Source organism: Clinocottus analis, unplaced genomic scaffold (genome assembly GCF_023055335.1).
Source record: "Clinocottus analis isolate CAN_PGR_092001 unplaced genomic scaffold, fCliAna1.0.p SCAF_9, whole genome shotgun sequence".
NCBI lineage: Eukaryota > Metazoa > Chordata > Actinopteri > Perciformes > Cottidae > Clinocottus > Clinocottus analis.
The window spans coordinates 17055550-17073957 of record NW_027176251.1 but is presented as its reverse complement, the minus strand read 5'-3'; the positions used below and the strand labels follow the sequence as shown (position 1 = coordinate 17073957).

General features: G+C 42.2%; 1 protein-coding gene across 2 annotated transcripts in view; it reads left to right on the top strand.

The window, feature by feature from the left end:
- LOC137780738 (proprotein convertase subtilisin/kexin type 4-like) overlaps positions 1-18408 on the top strand; it is a 162589-nt gene that overhangs the window by 68783 nt on the left and 75398 nt on the right. The gene's annotated exons all lie outside the window — the stretch shown is intronic.

Genomic DNA, 18408 nt, shown 5'->3' with positions numbered 1-18408 from the left:
CAGGGGTCTGTGAACAACTCGAAAGAAAGAGGAGATGATGACGTCCACAGGAATTGTGTCATTGATGTAGAGGTGGAAACACATCTCCTCAACGTTCGACTGGTCTCCACTACAGGACACTATGTCTGTGAATAATAACTCGACAAGCTGCGGTTTGGTGGCTGAAAGTGGCATGACAGGTTTTCAAAGCGTTGAATATGAAAGTCCCTGGACAATGGATTGGCAGGTGTTAACCACTCTGCGGTCAAATGAGGGTCAGATTTTTTCAGATTGTGAGTCTTATTCTTCTTCCCATTCATCAGTCCCACCCCTGAAAAGTAATTTGTCTATGAGATAATGGAAATGTATTTCAGCTGTCAGTGGTGCAGCACAACCGAGATGTATTAACAGAATTTAAATACTGAAACTTTGTAATTAGTGTGCAATGAGATTTAAGACTAAAACTAGGACAAAATGTGGTCTTATGGTGTGAAAGAAGATCTATATAATGTTTTTAAGCCCAGTAACTCATAACTATATATATATATATATATATATATATATATATATATATATATATATATATATATATATATATATATATATATATCCACCATTTCATAATTCTCAATGTGGGAAGAAAAACATGCGTTTTACTGAATCCTCCTTGATGTACTGAATGGCTCTGGAAGATCAGAATTATTGAGCAAAATACAGAAAATACCCACAAAAAAAGGAAGTTCACTACCGCGGCACAGAAATGAGGATGTGAAAGAGGGAATGACCTGCTCGCTATCTCCAGTGCCCTCCAGGATTATTGGCACCCTTAGTAAACATGAGCAAAACAGGCTGTGAAAAATCCTTTTGTTATCCTTTTGGTCTTTCACTCAAAATAGTGACTAAAATCATACCTTTTCATTGAAGTAAAAGTTTTCAAAGAATTGTTTTTGACAACGTATAAATATTTTTCTCCTAAACATATGTGCCACAATTATTGGCACCCCTTCATTTAATATTTAGTGCAGCCTCCCTTTGCCAAGATACCAGCTCTGAGTCTTCTCCTTTAAGCGTGAAGAGGTGGTGAACACATGGCACTGGGTCTGAGACCATTCCTTCAGGCAGAATCTCTCCACATCCTTCAGATTTTGAGGTCGACGCTTGTGGATTCTCCTCTTCAGCTCATCCCACAGATGTTCTGTTGGGTTTATGTCGGGGGACTGTGATGGCCACGGCAAAACCTTTATTCTGTGAACCATTTCTGTGTAGATTTTGAGCTGTGCTTTGCATCATTGTCCTACTGGCAGGTCCAATCACAGCCCATTTCAAGCTTCCTGGCAGAGGCGGTGAGGTTTTCATTTAATATCTGTTGGTATTTGATGGAGTCTATGATACCATGTATCCTAACAAGATGTCCAGGGCCTTTGGTCTTCTTCAGGCAAATTTTTAACATCTCCCGTCGCTTTAAACTTCTTAATTATTGCTTTGACAGTGGAAATTAGTATTTTCAACAACTTTTCTTCGCAGATACTCACTATTTTCTCGGATCTTTCCCATAGTGATGACTGACACTAGCTACACTAACTTGAGTCACCTCATATTTGTACCCCAGTGGAACAGGAAGTCATGGTTGACGGCGTAAGAGTTCTTAATCAAACAGGTGAAATTAAAAATGTAAAATATGACTAGAAATATACTTCAATTTGATTTTAATCATGATATTTTCTCGGGGTGCCAATAATTGTGGCACACATGTTTAGAAGAAAAATATGTATTTATTGTATAAACAAAAATGTTTCTTTCAAAACTTTTACTTCAATGAAAATGTTTGATTTTTGTCAATATCTTGAGTGAAAGACCAAGAGGATAAACAGCAAAGAATTTTTTTCACAGCCTGTTTTGCTCATATTTCATAAGGGTGTAAATAATTCTGGAGGGCACTGAATCTCGTTCATAGCAGCTATGACTGGACTGCTTTTTGTGAAGAATTAGTCTGTTAGGTTAAAATAGAAATGGATCAGTAGTGGTAAAGGAATTGATCGTTGAAATGTGGTGTCAAAATAAAGGTCTTTGACAAATTATACCGGAAGGGTGTATCATGTCATGACCATGAATGTGTTAAAGGTGCGCTGAGGAGCATTAATGTGTATCCTATCACCTCCTGTTGATAAATAAAACAATATGAAACCATTGTGAGGATTGTGTATGAAGCCACTGGTGTGTTATAAGTTACCTTTAAGAGATGTCTATGACAGTAAAAGTCAACATTTTAAGTTAACCAGAGAGATGTTTTCACAGTTGACGATTCATCCAATACTTGTTCGTGGATTTTGCTGAACAGGAAATGTCCTGTCATGGTGGCATTAGGTGACCATGGTATTACAGAGTTTGTAGTTTTCATCCTTTGGGGGACATGAATGTGTTTACAACGTTTCGTTCCAATCCATCCATTTGTTGAGATATTTTAGTCTGTTAAGATATTTTAACCGATTACGTATTTTAACCGAATGACGTATTTCCCTGTACAACCACCTCACTTACCCAAACCATTCCTTCATGTCTGTGGATCACTGCAAAAAAGAAAACAAAGACATCAGTTAATTTCAGACTGCTGAAATGTCTCCATTTTTAACTCCAATAACAATGAGGAACACAATTTCTAAGCAGATCCAGTAAAAACCTGGGCCTGAGGCCTGAGCAGGAGAACCTAAATGTCACTGATACACACACACACACACACACACACACACACACACACACACACACACACGTTCTATCCATGTTATTGCAGACCATCTAGCACTTTTCCCCCCAGTTACAAACCTGCCTGCTTGGACTTCGCCGCCTCGCCTTTATCCCGGTAACCACCATCATATTCTATCTTGCGTTTGGGTCCTTTCACCACCCGTTACGATCCACATTTACTTCCTCACTCAACCCCACTTTCAATCCTCTCACCAGATCATGAGGCGTTTGTGTTGGCTGATGCTGGACACAAATGACAATAGATGGTGGGGACTATGTCATTGTGGACGGTGGAAGTCTTGCCGTGGTAGTTGTTACCGGTTACACGCTGTTCAGGAATACACCGATCAATTGCCCACCGCCGCAAACCACTTTCAGAGAATACAAAAAGTAAATCTAAAATACTAAGCGTGTTATCAATACTGAGTAAGATGATGGATGCTACAATTATAAATTGAAAGTGACTGGCTGTGCAGCAGCAGAGTCGCATTACAGAGAAGCAGGCGTCAGACTGCACTCACAAGGAGGAGATTTGGTGTAAAATAGAAAAGCAAAAGCACAGGGTCAATATTTTGGATGTAAATCCAACGTTTAGTATCCGTTTTTCTTTAAAGTGTAAGATGATTTGTTGAGTTGCATCTTAGCTAACTGCTCTGAGTGCCTAATGTTCCCTCTGATAAGCAGTGATGCAGTGTGTATTGATAGTAAGCGCCCTGCAGAATAGATACTGAGCATCATCGCTGAATAGCTTTTCTTGAAAAATGTGGTGATGTTGAGAGTTTATTAACCGGGGGGAACGACTTCATGATGACATTCTGAATGGTGGAGACCATGGCGCCATTTTTGAAATAAGTGGGAATGTGAAGGGGACAATAAGCTGTCTGCAGAGAGAAGAAGTGGGCATCTATGTAAATGCAAGAAGGAACGAAGCGATTTTGGTGAAAACACTATGATCTCACATTTGCATTGTAGAACATCAAAATGCCTCTGGAATTTTTGTGCCATGTTTTTGTCTTTTTTAAGCCAAGATACATGTATATTCATTAAATGTCTAACTTACAACAATAAACAATGCTTTGGCTTATCAGTGACATGTTCAGTACATATGAAAAAGGTCACAGTGACAAGTCTTCCTTACCATGTTAATAAAAGCTGACAATGATACATTTATAGAATGTGCTTGTTTCTATTTATCTGGATCCTTTTCTCTCTATAATTTCCATCCGTTTTATTTCATCTATCAGTCTAGTAATTGTAGCAGCAGACTGCAGCCAACCCCTGTAATTTCACAAATTGCTCGATAGCACAGATTCACCCACATTAAATCAAGATCCAATCATCAGTGCCGAAATATTACATCCGAGAAACAAATAAAACGATTGACCCCTCCGCTCCCGGTCCTGAACGTGTGGCCGCCGTGTAGACGGAGCTCGTCCGGCGCGAACACATCGGCTCTACGGGACTTTTGCTCATATTTCTCGAAGTGTAATTGATTTCTCATTGAAGAGCTGCCAAGCAAATCAGAAAATTGCATTCAGTCGCCGAGGTATAGCTGTTTCAGAGTGTTTAAGATGTTTTCAGTGATCGCGCTTTGGCAGAGCTTTCCGCCCTGGAGTGGCTGGAATATAATGGACTGCCATGAAATTGTAATTGCGTGTTTATGAACAAACCAGCTGGTTGAGGCAGAGGGTAATTATTTTCTCTGCGTTCTCCTTTCCGCTTGCCGCACATTTGCGTCTGATAACGGGCCCTGATGGAAAATAAACAGTGAGGAGAAGAGGGGGGATGGAACTGAGGGGAAAAGGGATGTAGAGCGGCTCTTCTTGGTTCCCCGTTTTCTTCTCTGGCTGCTCCATGCCGCCATCAGACATTCTCAAGCTGGAGCTGAGTTGTTTTTGTTCACTGTTAGCAGTGACTGAGAGGAACCACTTTGCTCACGGTTGAGCAAAGAGAACGATGCCTCACCTTTGCAGCCTATCTTGTAGACCTTTTTAATGTCGGTATGATTCAAAATAGCTAACTTACCTCAGTGTCAGCCTCTGACCTTGAGGTTTGTTATCCACATCCCTTATTGTGAGTAGTACATTTTTGCTTGTTTTTTTTGTATTGGTTTATTTGGTAGGAACGGTGCACATTAATAAAACCCTCCTTTTTAAATGCGCCAGTTTAGCCAAAAGGTTATTTTTCATCTGTAGTCTCTAGACAGATGTTACAAAGTCACCCTAAAAAAAACTGATTAAATCACCAAGCAAAGCAAAGAAAGAGAGAATATTAATATGATTAGAAACACAATTCCGGACACTTACACTACATTGTCAAGTACTATTAAGACATGAAACACAGAGGCTTGTAAAACTACTCATGCAAAGCACATAAATGAGGCATAATTATGTGAAATAAAAAGATGAACTTATGTTGCATTGTTCAACACTAAAACATACATGTTACAAGCACAAAACATTAAAAAAAAAACAGTGAAAGACATGCATGCAGGTAGATGAAGGTCAAGCGGCAAGTGTCGGACAGACAGACCGCTGACAGGCAGAGGGAAGTTCAGCCCGGACAGATCAAGGGGCAGAAAGGTGCAGTTATGTTCTCGTACTAATTAACCATTTCTTTAAATGAGCTTCAAATGAACTGCATGTGTCTTCTCTAATGGTCACTGGGATGGAGTTCCAGTCTGGTGCAGCCTTTACAGAAAACGCCGACTGACTGAATAATTCCTCATGAGTTTTGACAAGCAGCCAGTCACATCATCTTTGCTCAGCGTGCGGATGAGACCGGCTTATATCCACTGAGCTCAACTGATTCCCATTGGAAGATTTACCGACTAAAACTGAGCTTGTGAGATTTAGACAGGTTTGTCAAGTGAGGATGCACAATATATGTATCGGCCTGATAAATTATCAGCTGATAATGGGGGCTTTATATTATTAAGTAGGTCCGATAATAAAATTATAGCCAAATAACAGAGTTAATAAATTACAACTTTGTTTCTGTTGTGATAACAATAGTGATGTCAGTTATTCATCGGCCTTTGCTCATTGCATTTTAGCATTAGCTTCGGTGTGCAAGATATACTTAATAAGATACTAACTTGTTTTTTAAATATTAATTTCGATTTTTTAAATGATCAGTTAGCTGAAAATTGTAATCCATTTTTGTATCTTTCGGCTGGCTGATGTCACCACGCCTGAAACCGATTATAACGCCAACGTTTTACACCTGCTCTACTTCCCCTTGAACTGGTGGAGTTTTAATAAAGTCCATTCGTCACAGTAAATCCAAAAGATTCACTGGAAGAACAAAAACAAAACATAATAATCACTCAATAAACCACTGCTTCTTGCCACAGCTGTGTGAATGTGAAAGTCCTCCTAAAGCACTACTGTACATGCTAATGAGGGACAGGTGCAGGAAGTGCTCAGGAAGTGCTTTTTTCTGACAAGGACGAGGGAAGTGAATCAGAACATTACGAAGCTTATAACCTCAGGTGTCTGCTGCAGCTGGTCCGGGCTCTGGTCGCCAGTTGAAATGGCCACTGGAAACGTCTCAGAAGTGTGTCATGTTTAAGCAGTCTGCCCTCCAGCACGCCCGTTTTTAAAATGAGTTTTTCCCCCTTTTATTGAATTTAATTGAATATATATTTGCGGTGCATTTATGATCAAGGCTGTACCTTCTGCCTGTATAAGTTGTGTACGTTAACGGAAAGAAAACCATAGTCATCAATAATAAGGTATATTTCATGATGCACTATGGTCCAGAAAAAAATATTCTCAAACACAATACAGGGGTACATATTGGGGTAAAAGTGTAGATGAAGCTGGACTTTAATATAGGACATAGACTAAACGACGACTGACAAGTCACAAATTCAGATGAAGATTTATTTGCTTGTAAATTGTTAAGTAAATAATAATAAATAATAAGTAAAACAAGTCCTCGCAGTCCTACCCTGGAAAAGAAGCCTTCCAGTGAAGATAGACATTGTGAACAACACTTTGTTTGAAGCATCAAGCAGCCTCGACCCTGCTTCTCAAACCTCTCAGCTGCCACCCATGAGTGTGTGTGCGGGACAGAGATAAGAGGAGTTCTTTTTTTTCGGTCCAGGGGCGGTCAACTGTAGCCGTTCCAGAAACTAAACTAGGTAATTCAAGGCAGAGCAGGTCTAACCTGAATCTGGAAGTAAGATATTATCCTCAGGGCCAGTGAGAGCTGACCCGCTCAGGCTGGAACACAGCACGGTTATCCTGTCTCATTACCAAAGCCACTGCTCTTACATTTAGCCTCGTTAACCGCTCCGGATGAACATCCAGCAGCCCGCTGAGGATTCACGGGTTAATTGTGGCTCGTGTCAGAACTTGGACCTGGCCAGCTCAATAATGGGCTGCAGTTTATTGGCTTGCCGAGCTGTGTGCGCGCGTGTGTGATTCTGGTGTGTGTGCGCTGCCTGTCTTCAGGTATTGGCTTTGGTGTTGACCCAGGGCCACCACCGCCTCTCCCTGCTGTCCGTATTGACAGACGTCAGACTCCAGGGAGGTGTCCGAGGTCTGGAGGCCCCTTCCGTACGCTGGAGACGCTCACGCTTTTGCTGGACAGGACGTCCACACCTCCACACACAGAAATGCACACTTGCAACCCTCCGCCTACGCGGGAACTCTTGACCCCCCCCTTCAAATCTCCTCCGGCTCGATTCGTCATCACCAGCCCTTCACCATCAGCCCTTTGGGGTTATCTACCGAGCTATTCATCCTCCTCCTCGTCCATCTATCGACTGATGAATTGACCCAGGACCCCTCTGATCTCTGTACCCCCATGACGGACCTGCACCTTGCTAATCCCCTCCATGCCCCCTTCATGACCTGCCACTGTCTCACGATTGGCTGCCAGCAAAAATACCAATACAATCACTATCAACCTCCAACCATCCATGGACATTAAGTATGCTGCTGATACAGAACATGTGTCAGACATCTGCAGGGCAATCGTGTGTGACAACTATCGGTATGGTTGGTTTTCTTTTTTTCTTGTATTTCAGCGGGAGGGGCGGGGGGGGGGGTTATTGTCTTCTGTCCGATCACAAGAATCGGCCGACGCACCTTAACGCCGCCCCACCCATCACCGCTGTCGTCCCTGTCGCATTAATTCCTCGTCAGCAACTTTGTGGATTAATCTTTAGCTGGCACATCGATGCCCAAAGATGCACATCCAGAGAAGATGAAGAGCTCCACGGTGCAAAGCCTGGCCTCAGATTACATGTATGAAAACACACAGAAGGAATGTATCTCTATAGTATGAACAGTAGCTGAACATGTTTGTGTGTGTGTGTGTGTGTGTGTGTGTGTGTGTGTGTGGTTTCCATGTGTGTTAATGCTTGCTCACACACCTGTGTAGTAGTGTGAAGTTTCTTGTGCCCGATCACACCAGGAAGTGACACAAAAATTCACTTGCACCTCTCTAAATAGGTGCGAGACACTTGGGGGAAAGAAATAAAACAGCTTTCTTCCATCCTGTAGTTCTCTCTGTTCCATACAAAGTCAGCACTGTCACACTTAGTGGCTATTATTATTTTCATTATTATGTTTGATTTATTAATGTGGTGGCTATTTTCGGGATTAATTGCTTCATCTTGCCAAAAAAAAATAGAAAAAACCCACGGTGCAACTTTGTGTTCTCGCAAGCTGCAGTTTATTTCCACTGTCAAAATCCACAACTCAACTTTCAAGCTCAATTAATTAATTGTTTAATCTTTTGAATGTCCGAAAAGTCAGGTGTCTGGCATAGGACTGCAGTAACTCGTACATTAATATTCAACAACCAGATATTTGTTTTACTTAGAAAAAGGTTTTACATGATTCATTAATTAGTATTGTTCCCAGAAATGTTTCTTACTTTCTATGATCCATAAATCCATTAATTATTTCAGCTCTAGTCACGATTGTTTCAACTGCAAGTAGAACTCTGCACCAAAGAATTGCATGTAATCCATTAGGCGTCCTGATCCGTGATGTGACGTGACCAGATTGAAGTCGATTGATTTTGGCCCCAACTTCCGCTGTTGTAAATGACGTGAACGTTACGTAGCGAGCAGCTGCCACATCGACTGCATCGATCCAGCAGGAAGAGACGCAAAATAACCTGCAAATATAGTGAGGCCAAGCGGAAAAACGCTTGTTTCGAGCACCTTGAACCTTAACCCCGGTCGGGGGATTGGGGGAGGAGGAGGGGGGGGTCTTAAGCCCAGGGAGGGAGGTCCAACTTGTAGTGTTGACTTTACGAACCACAACCTGAAAAAATCAGACACATTGTACCTTTTTGAAGCAATTCAAAATAATACTGATGTGTTAAAAACAACTGTTTTCAGTCATTTTTGCTGAAATTCACCCTGTCAAATGAAGGCAGAATACCATCATATTTGTATTTGTATGTACAGGACATTTTTTAGATTTAGTGACGTCTTCCTTAAACACTTTCCTGATCACTTAAATGTCTTTCATAAGTGCTGTGAGCCAGTGGAAGTAGTCCGGTATTGACAGCTTGATCTTCATTGAAGTCTTCGCCACAGTGCAGTTTGTGTGCACTGTGTGTCACTCCAGTCTTTGAGCTGTGCGTTATGAACAATAGGCCGGGGAGCCGTACTGGAGAGCTACCTGTATTTACGACTCTGCTGTCGCCATAATACTGCTTAAAACACTCAGCAGGCTTTTGATTTTAATGAGGGCCCGGCTGTGCTATGGCACCCCACTGCAGTACAGCATGTGTGTAAAACATATTTGTGTGTATATATATATATATATATATATATATATATATATATATATATATATATGCGGACGTATGTGTGTTGGAATGAGCGATCGCGAGAGTGTGTGTTGTCGGTGTTTATGGCTCTTTCGGAGAGTCTGAATAATGTCTGGCTGTATTTTAAAACGCTACTGGCTTCGACTAAATGAGTCGTCTCGGTGTGCGCGTGAGACTGTGAGTCTGATTGGGTCTGCGTAGGTGTAAAACCATTGTGCATTTCTTTCTCGCTTTCTTACAATATGTTTTCTCAGAATTATCTCTTTTTCTTATCCCACATCTCAACCACCCACCTGCGCGCACACACACACGCGCGCACACACACACACACACACACACACACACACACACACACACACACAGCACCACCACTACCATCTCTGTTGACAGGGTAAATTGTATGAAAAGCTTTTAAGGCAATTAGTGGATTGAGCTGGAGCCTTTCTTCCCATTCGCACTGTTCATTAGCAGCTCCTCCAGTCTCTGATATTACCATCACTCCAAGCTGGCATCAACACCACTCACTTGTGTGTGTGTGTGTGTGTGTGTGTGTGTGTGTGTGCGTGTGCGTGGATGTTTTTCTGCACGTCTGCCTGTGTGTATTTTACACATCTCCTCTCTGAAGCACAATTTCAAAGCACACAATTGTCAGAAAATAGATCCTCGGCACCCTGCCTTTCTGACTATTTTAATCAATTTCAATAAAAGCTCAAAAGAGGAAAATCCGACGAGACACACAAAAAAATATGTCATGTGTGTATCGGAGCATCCAAAGTGGTCCTTGTGATGTCATCAGACCTTGTTGTTGTGTGTTTCGTAAACTGCAAATGACTCGGTCCGTGCGAATGACGTTTGACTTGATGGTATTCACTTGTGATGCATTAATCCAGAAAGTCACAGATTGGAGCTTTGAGCTCCAATCTCCAACTTATTCAGTAGAATCGTCATCTGAAACCAACTGAAGCCCTTCTTGCTCCATGTTTCCTTCTTTTGTGTGCTTTGTTCTTTGTGTCCGCATTATGTCACGCTCCTCTTCCTCTTCCTCTCCATAACCTCGCAGCTGCAGTCCTGTAGTCAGGTCATATTCTATCGTTTTTACATGATGAACACTCAAATACTTGTTCGTAGAATCAATTAATTGTTGACAATAAGAAACATACAGAATATTGACAAATTTCACTTTTGATTCAAACTGGGTTTAATACAATCAGAAAGGTTAGATTTGTTTTTGTTTTGAAGGACACACTGACGTGACGCAAACTATGCACCACAGTCCGACTGTAGCACAGAGAAGCTTGAGTTCAGGGTGTCACCCGTAGGCATTGCCACAGAGTCACATACTGTAGCCATGAATGTATGAAAGATCTGTTCCTAGCTCATATCTGAACATGATTTGAGGAAAATATATTTTCAAAGATCCGCCTAAAAAGACGTGGAAAGCAGCGACAGTGGCTGTTTTTTTTTTATTGTTAGTTCTACTGATTATACATTTCTCAGGTGATTTAATCTCCGAAGTATATATTTCTTAAAGTAGACGAGAATCTGAATTATTCTTCAGCGTCTTTCAAGTCTTTGAAAGCAGAGCCTCTGATGTTGTAAGGTCAGTTTTCTTCAGATGACTTTGTTCCATGTGAGAGAATAAAGACTATAATATGGATTGTATTGATGGAATAGAGTAAAGAACGAATCGCTCAGACTCTCCCATTAATGTATTTATAAGAGTTCTGGTACCAGGACACCGCATCCCTCTCCTCAACCAGCTTAGTTATAGCAAAACTCCAATGACAATAAGGTCAAAAAGAGGGGCTTGATGGCTTCTCTTAGCTATCTTGTTTTCTATTTCTAAACAACACATACAAGCATATCTGAAGAACTTCAGACACCACAAGGTCTTCTTATCTTTCCTGATGGAAAGTCTGGAGCTCCTCTCATGTCAAAGGTTGCAATGCCCATTTATTAAAGAGGTAATTGAACAGTGTTGTTTCACATATATGTTTAACATAAACATTGGAGTCATTTTCTAACACAATAACAAGCAGGTAGAAATGTATTTGTCTTTCAAGTTTTCCATGGAAGTCTTTGAGTTTCAGCTAATTTATATCTGTATATTTGCAGTGTCCTCGACTGTATTTATCTGAGTGTGTGTGTGTGTGTGTGTGTGTGTGTGTGTTAGAGAAGGAGTTAATTATGTGGAACACTAGAGCATCACTAGCTTTGAAGAGGGGAGAACCAAGAGCCGTACATTATTGATGAGTGACACACATTGCCGACATAGTCACAAACACTCGCGCACACCCATCCATACGTGCACTATTGCACGCACGCAACCTCGAATGTGCGCACACAGGCATACACACATGCATACATACAGACACACATAAATACTGTATACATTTGGCAGTGATCCTTCCTCCAGCCCCAGAGTATTTAACAGCGGTAGCTGACACACTTGCGCTACCTGCTATACGTTCATCTCTCTCTCTGGTCCATATGGGACTGTCATTGGCCCTGTACGCTACATTATTTAGCAGACAGAGTATTTGATCCCACAGATAGAGCTGATCTCAGTCCATCATTAATGCTGAATTTGGCTGGAACCAGAGCACGCCTTCATTACTGTATAACTCACACACACACGCGGACGTGTGTGCACACGCCGTGCTTACACACACAGATTACGTCCTTAATTATGATCTTCCACGGAAGAGTCCGTGAATTAATCATAACATGTTTATTTTTTCAGTCTGACTGTGCTGGTTTAGTTATGGCAACAAAACAGCAAATCTTCCCGAATTCAAACCAGTGCTTCAGTTGCATCGCTCACAGCGTGTCTTCTTTTTTTTTTTTTTTTTTTTACTGTTTCTCCTTGCAGAGTGAACAGCCAAATACCACTGTTTTCTTCAAATCTTACAGACTTGGAAGAAGTACAAGAATATAAGAAAGAGAATAGCATCAAGACATGTTGACGCCCATCACTTTGATTTACCGTGCTATAGTTGGGTCGAGGTTCTGGTTTCAAAATGATTCACTTCATAAGTTTAATTGTTACTGCGATCTGCATGAAAGTTTCACAGGGAGAATGCAATGTGACGCGATCAGCTTGCAGAGAGCACGTTTATTATATTAACAGGTTCCCATTTGATCAAGTTACTCACAGATTGAACATGAGTTATCTACAGCGACCAGTGACCAGTGATCACCAACCATGTTTGTATCTTAAGTCAACTGAACTGGGAAGATGGAACTATACTGGAAGTCTTTTTCACCACGGTTTACTCTCAAGCCTCTCATCAAGCTCATTTCTAGCGGCAGCAGGCAGTTAAACTCTGACTAACTGTACTTTACCTTCACCTGTTGACAGACAAAGCTAGCCACGAGCTGGAGAATATAGCAGAGCGTTTAGCATCTGAAGAGCCAGATATTTTTCATAGGGAGTTGGTGGAGACCAAAACCAAACTCAAAGGAGAGAGACTATTGGGATGGATGCCGATCGCACGTCCATGTTGCTCTGTGTCTGCTGGAGGTGTGAATTAAGGTTCATTTGCCCCAAAAAGTTCTCCATATCACCTTATAACGAGGTATATAATAATACATGCCAATGTTGTGTTTGCAGGTTGTTCCGTTGGCCCCAAGTGTCCAATAAAAAAAAACTTTAATGATATCATCAGTGTTTCTCAACATAGAAACTCTGCAGTTTCCGGGATAGTTCAACAATGCGTCGGGTTCGGCCATGGTCATCACTGGTAATTATCAGTTCACCATGTTTTTTTTCTTTTCTTGGCTTGTCTACACGATGCCTCTAATCTGAGCCTCAGCTGCTGTTGCTATGGAGAAGTAGCAAACCACAGGTGTGAGTTGGAGCTGTATCACGTTCATTGTGATTTCAATGAGAGCATACCACTCCACCATGGTATCCAAATTCATTCACAGTTCATTCATAATCGTAAAAGGGAGCTGATATATGTTTCTACAAAGTGTAATCTTTGGAATTGGATATATTTAGTTTTTACCTACCTTGTTGCCTTTTCAATGTTTAGTACTGATGACCCAACCAGGTGATTTTCATGCTCATTCAAATCTTGGAAGTGCTCTAACAGTCACCGCGTGTTGTTCATGCAGAAAACTAACGCGACTTTTGCTTCCGCACGCCTGAAATAATTCCCGCCACTTCTCGAGTCCTGTTTTCCCTGAAAAGAACCAATCATTTCCCAACAATCTGCTGCTGACATCGACTGATCTCACTTTTTATAATGTAGGAAATGAGCTCAGGAACACTCACTCTTTGTCATGTTCTAGTTTTCTTCTCTAGTTCAATATCTGCTCACACAGTCGGTGCAGACTGGGGACACACTGTTTTTATGGAGGCATATTATTGTTTTATTGTGGTCAAGGGGTCAAGCGCCTATGGCTCAAAATCGATGCTGCGTAGAACAGCCCAAGGAGCACAAATATTGATTAATGAATATACCTAAATCTCATGTCACACTACATCTCTCTCTCTTACACACACACACACACACACACACACACACACACACACACACACACACACACACACACACACACACACACACACACATGAAGGGATGAAAATAATCACACATGCAAACACACAAGGCTATATGTATGCACAAGCACCGTGCATGCTCTGACTGACATAAGTAAGTACGCTACAGGAGCTAGAATGTAGTGATGGCTGTTGGTGTGTGTGTGCGTGCGTGTGTGTGTGTGTGTGTGTGTGTGTGTGTGTGTGTATGTGTGTGTTCTTGCCTTTGTGGCTACGGACCATTTCCCAATTCATGTGCAGACAGTTAGAGCCTCCAGGGATCATACTGGTGCTATTGACCTTTTTCCTCCAGCAGCCAAAGATCACTTTACATCAACTCTGGCCTTCTTCACTGCCAGCCGCTGCTCTTTTTTTGGTATAAAATGTGAACCTCTAAATGCCTCCCAAAGCAACAACACATTCTTATAACTTGAGTTGTGTTGTTTATACGTGAGCTTATTTCTCTGACAAATCAGTTTCAGCAGCTAATAAGCCCATCCTTCTGTTATGCAATGCAGTGATGGAGCGTCCATGCAAAACACAAACAGAAGATGATTTAAAGGTGCTCTGTGTCCCATCTTTAAACATCATTATACCATTAATAGTGAAACCCCGGTGCAATTACTGTAAATAAATGAGGCCGTGGACTAGATGATTCGTAGTCTGGCTCTCGCTTCATCTTTCAGAGAAACACATAACAGTAGCTCATGTTAACATTCATTTTTCCACAGGGAGGAAAGTTCAGGCGCCAGCTTTTCAGTGTGAAACATAAGATGGCGAATTAGGGCCATTGTGTGGAAAAAAAAAACATTATTGACAGAACTGTGGGAGGGGGAGGGGGTAATATTCCAAGAAGAAATCGTGTATGAATTGAAAAACACACTTTGTGAAACTATTATTTATCTGTAATTGAATGTGGCAACAATGTATTGATATTGAAATCCATAGTTTCATGTCACGAGGTGTCAAAAGTAAAGCAAAATGCTTGATGTGAAAGTAAATCCTTTACACGGGCCGATACAGGTAACAGCAGGAGACAAAGAAAACTCGGTGAGGCTGATATGATCCTTTAATCCTTTCCCCTCAGCCGCAGCCTTTGCCCCGTAGCAAGGACAAAACCCCGCTCCACCTTTCCACTTTCTATCAACGAGATGACATCAACTATACTGCTCCTCTTGACTTATTGAAAAAGAGGACTGACTACTGAGGGCCCTGTGGTGCGTCTGAAGTCAAAGCTGCTGACCTCCTCACATCCGGAGCTGCTCGTTGGATGAGACGCATTTGGATTCTCTGTCGCTCTCTCTCTTTCCCCCTCTCTCTCGCTCTCTCTCTCTCTCTTTCCTCTCTCTCTCTCTCTCTCTCTCTCTCTTTCCTCTCTCTCTCTCTCTCTCTCTTTACTCTTTTGTTTCGGAACAAGGCCGATGCGAGCACTGTGGAGGGTATTTAATGCTCCTCGCTCCCTGTCTTTGTCTTTTGCTCTTTTGCTCTTTTTATCGCCTGCCTATCTCTCACTCTCTGTTGCCGTCACCCGTCTCACTGAACCGGGGTGACATGACCAGTCCCGGGTTGCTATGGTGACAGTCCCACTGGTATGGCAGCAGTGGCGATGGCAGCGCTCAGCGGGGTCCGCGAGTGTGTAGTTCTGTGTTCTCGGGGGCTGTGAGTTGCAGAGTGGCATGTGTGTAGTTCTGTGTGTGTGTGTGTGTGTATGTGTGTGTGTGTGTGTGTGCGCGCGCGCACGCGTGTGTGCATGTATGTGTGTGTGTGTGTATGCAGGCGTGTTGTGCGGCCTCCTGCAGATGTTCTCTGGCCCCAGTGCCTCCTGCCAGCTGCTCCGCCCACACACACACACATACACACTCCTCTTAATTAAGAGCCCTGTGCCATGGTGGGCGACTCTACAGGGGCACGATGGCTCTCGCACCACACACACAGACACACACACACACACAAACACACACACACACACACGCACACACGCACATAAACAAACACTCTCCCACATGCACACTGTAAGTGCTTAACACAGTGTGTTTGTTAGCTGTGTGTGTGTGTATGTGCAGACGATCCACTGGTGTTGCCCTTGAAGCCCTGTGGTCACCATCGTGGTGGTGCTGGTAGGTAAACAAGCAGCTAATCAGGCCTGTGCGTCTAATCCACACACTCCTCCAGACACCACAGGCAGGGCTACTGACACCAACAGACTCTCTCGTTCTGTTCAGCGGGCGTTGTGAGGAGGAGGAGGGAGTTGGGACGATTAGACGAGGAGGAAGTGCAGGAGAAGCAGCCAGGATTTGGTTGGAGGCGGGGGCAAGACAGAGGAGGAGGTGAAAGTGGAGTTGGAACTTCCAAAGTAGACGGAGGAGGGAGTGGGAATGTCCGAGGTGGATCATATCAGGAGGTTGATCCAGTCGGTAAGGAGGAGGAACAAGAGGCAGGATGCGTGTGTTATATATATATATATATATATATATATATATATATATATATATATATATATATATATATATATATATATATATATATATATATACTTGGTTTTCGTCCAATTGTTTTAGCAAATTAGAGTTTTTAGACATTAGCACTGCGTGTGAAAATGCAGCCCCCTCATTCACTTCAGTGCCACCACTTTGTTTACGCTCAGCCGATGCCAACGCAGAGACGCTGTATCAAAGCAGTCCAGGAACGCTACAGAATCATTCCTGGTAGATTACCCTGAAGGAGATATTACCTGTGAAGAGGTAAGGGATTTCTGGGACGTTGAGTTTTTCGCGAGGCCCCGTCTGCAGCTGTGCTGGTCTGGTAGGCGGTGGGGTTCTAATGTTAGCTGGCGTACTTTTTGTTCCAATTTCCACTTGTGTAACATTACGTTAGCGCTCTTGGATATCAAGCAGAGCAAAAGTGGAGTAGAAATAATTCTCTCTCTATTTCTACCAAAATATACCATAGCGTTGTTGTTGCTGTTTAAACTGTATCGTGCGGTCACGATACCATGTTATAGTGAATGAAATGCGCTTTAATATCGTGGTGGACCCCGCTCTGCACTCTCTTGCACGCCGCCTTACATTACTTCTGTAGCCGTGGGATAGGATTACACAGTTTCATATATTTGTCCCTACATCCTCATGACAATATCCACAGTAAACTAGGGTTCACATCCTTGTCATCTTTTTTCACCCTTGTGTGTTTGCACCCTGCGGTGATAACCATCCAGAGTTGTAAAATCCTGTCTCATAGTGTTATAAACCGCTGGTGTTTCTCACTAGTACCTGAAACAACACGCCCCTACTAACGCAGCCCTCCCCTTGCATGCTTTTTTTTATGCAGTGTTGATTGCAGTCTGATTACCTGGTTACAACAATTGCAGAATAGTGGAAACTATTGTGGTCTATCGGGGTTTGAGCATATGACCAGTTAGGGGGCAGGATTAATTACACAAGTAAGATTAGAGATTGAGCATGAACAGTAAGAGATGAATCAATAGGTAGTTGGATTGATGAATATCTATAGATATACAGGATAGAAGCAGACAGCTATACAGTAGGTAAATAGATTGGTCTACATTTAGCAGTTTCTCTCGTTATTCAAAACTCCATTCTACTTAAACCACCAGACAGTACACAAGTATATATTTAATATAATATAAAACATGTATTTAATAACAAGGAATGTAACCTTTTCCTTTTTGTAATTTTTGTGTTGTAGATAATTTCATGTATTTGCCTCAGCCCAACCGATGGATGATCACCTATGAGTGATATGTTGCTTCCTCTTTTGCAGTGTTTCAAAAGGTTGTGTAATTTATGTAATATTGAGTTTACATCTTAAAAAGGGGGATGAAGAGGCCATGGGGGTTAAAGAACATGTTGAATTCACACTCTACTGGCTTTCCCTCTGTATGTTCTTCCATACTCTGCCTTCAGTCCCTTTTCTTTAATGTTTGTCTTCATCTCTTTGAAAATTTACTGTCACCTGCTGCTCTTCATATTCCTTATTATTTCTTTCGTACTGTTTTTTTTTTCCCTCTGGTCTTTTTTTAACCTCACCCATCCCTCTAATTTCTCTCTCTCTCTCTCTCTCTCTCTCTCTCTCTCTCTCTCTCTCTCTCTTTCTCTTTCTCTCTCTCCCTCTCTCTCCATCATTGTCTCCCCTTCCTCTCTCTCTCTCTCTCTCTCTCTCTCTCTCTCTCTCTCTCTCTCTCTCTCTCTCTCTCTCTCCGTGCTCCTCTGCTCTGTCATCTCCTCTCCTCCTCTCCCTAACACATCCGGACACGACAGAACACCGCGGATAGTTAATAATTCCCTAATTTCCGCTCTTCACGGCGCGTAGAAGGTGTCGCA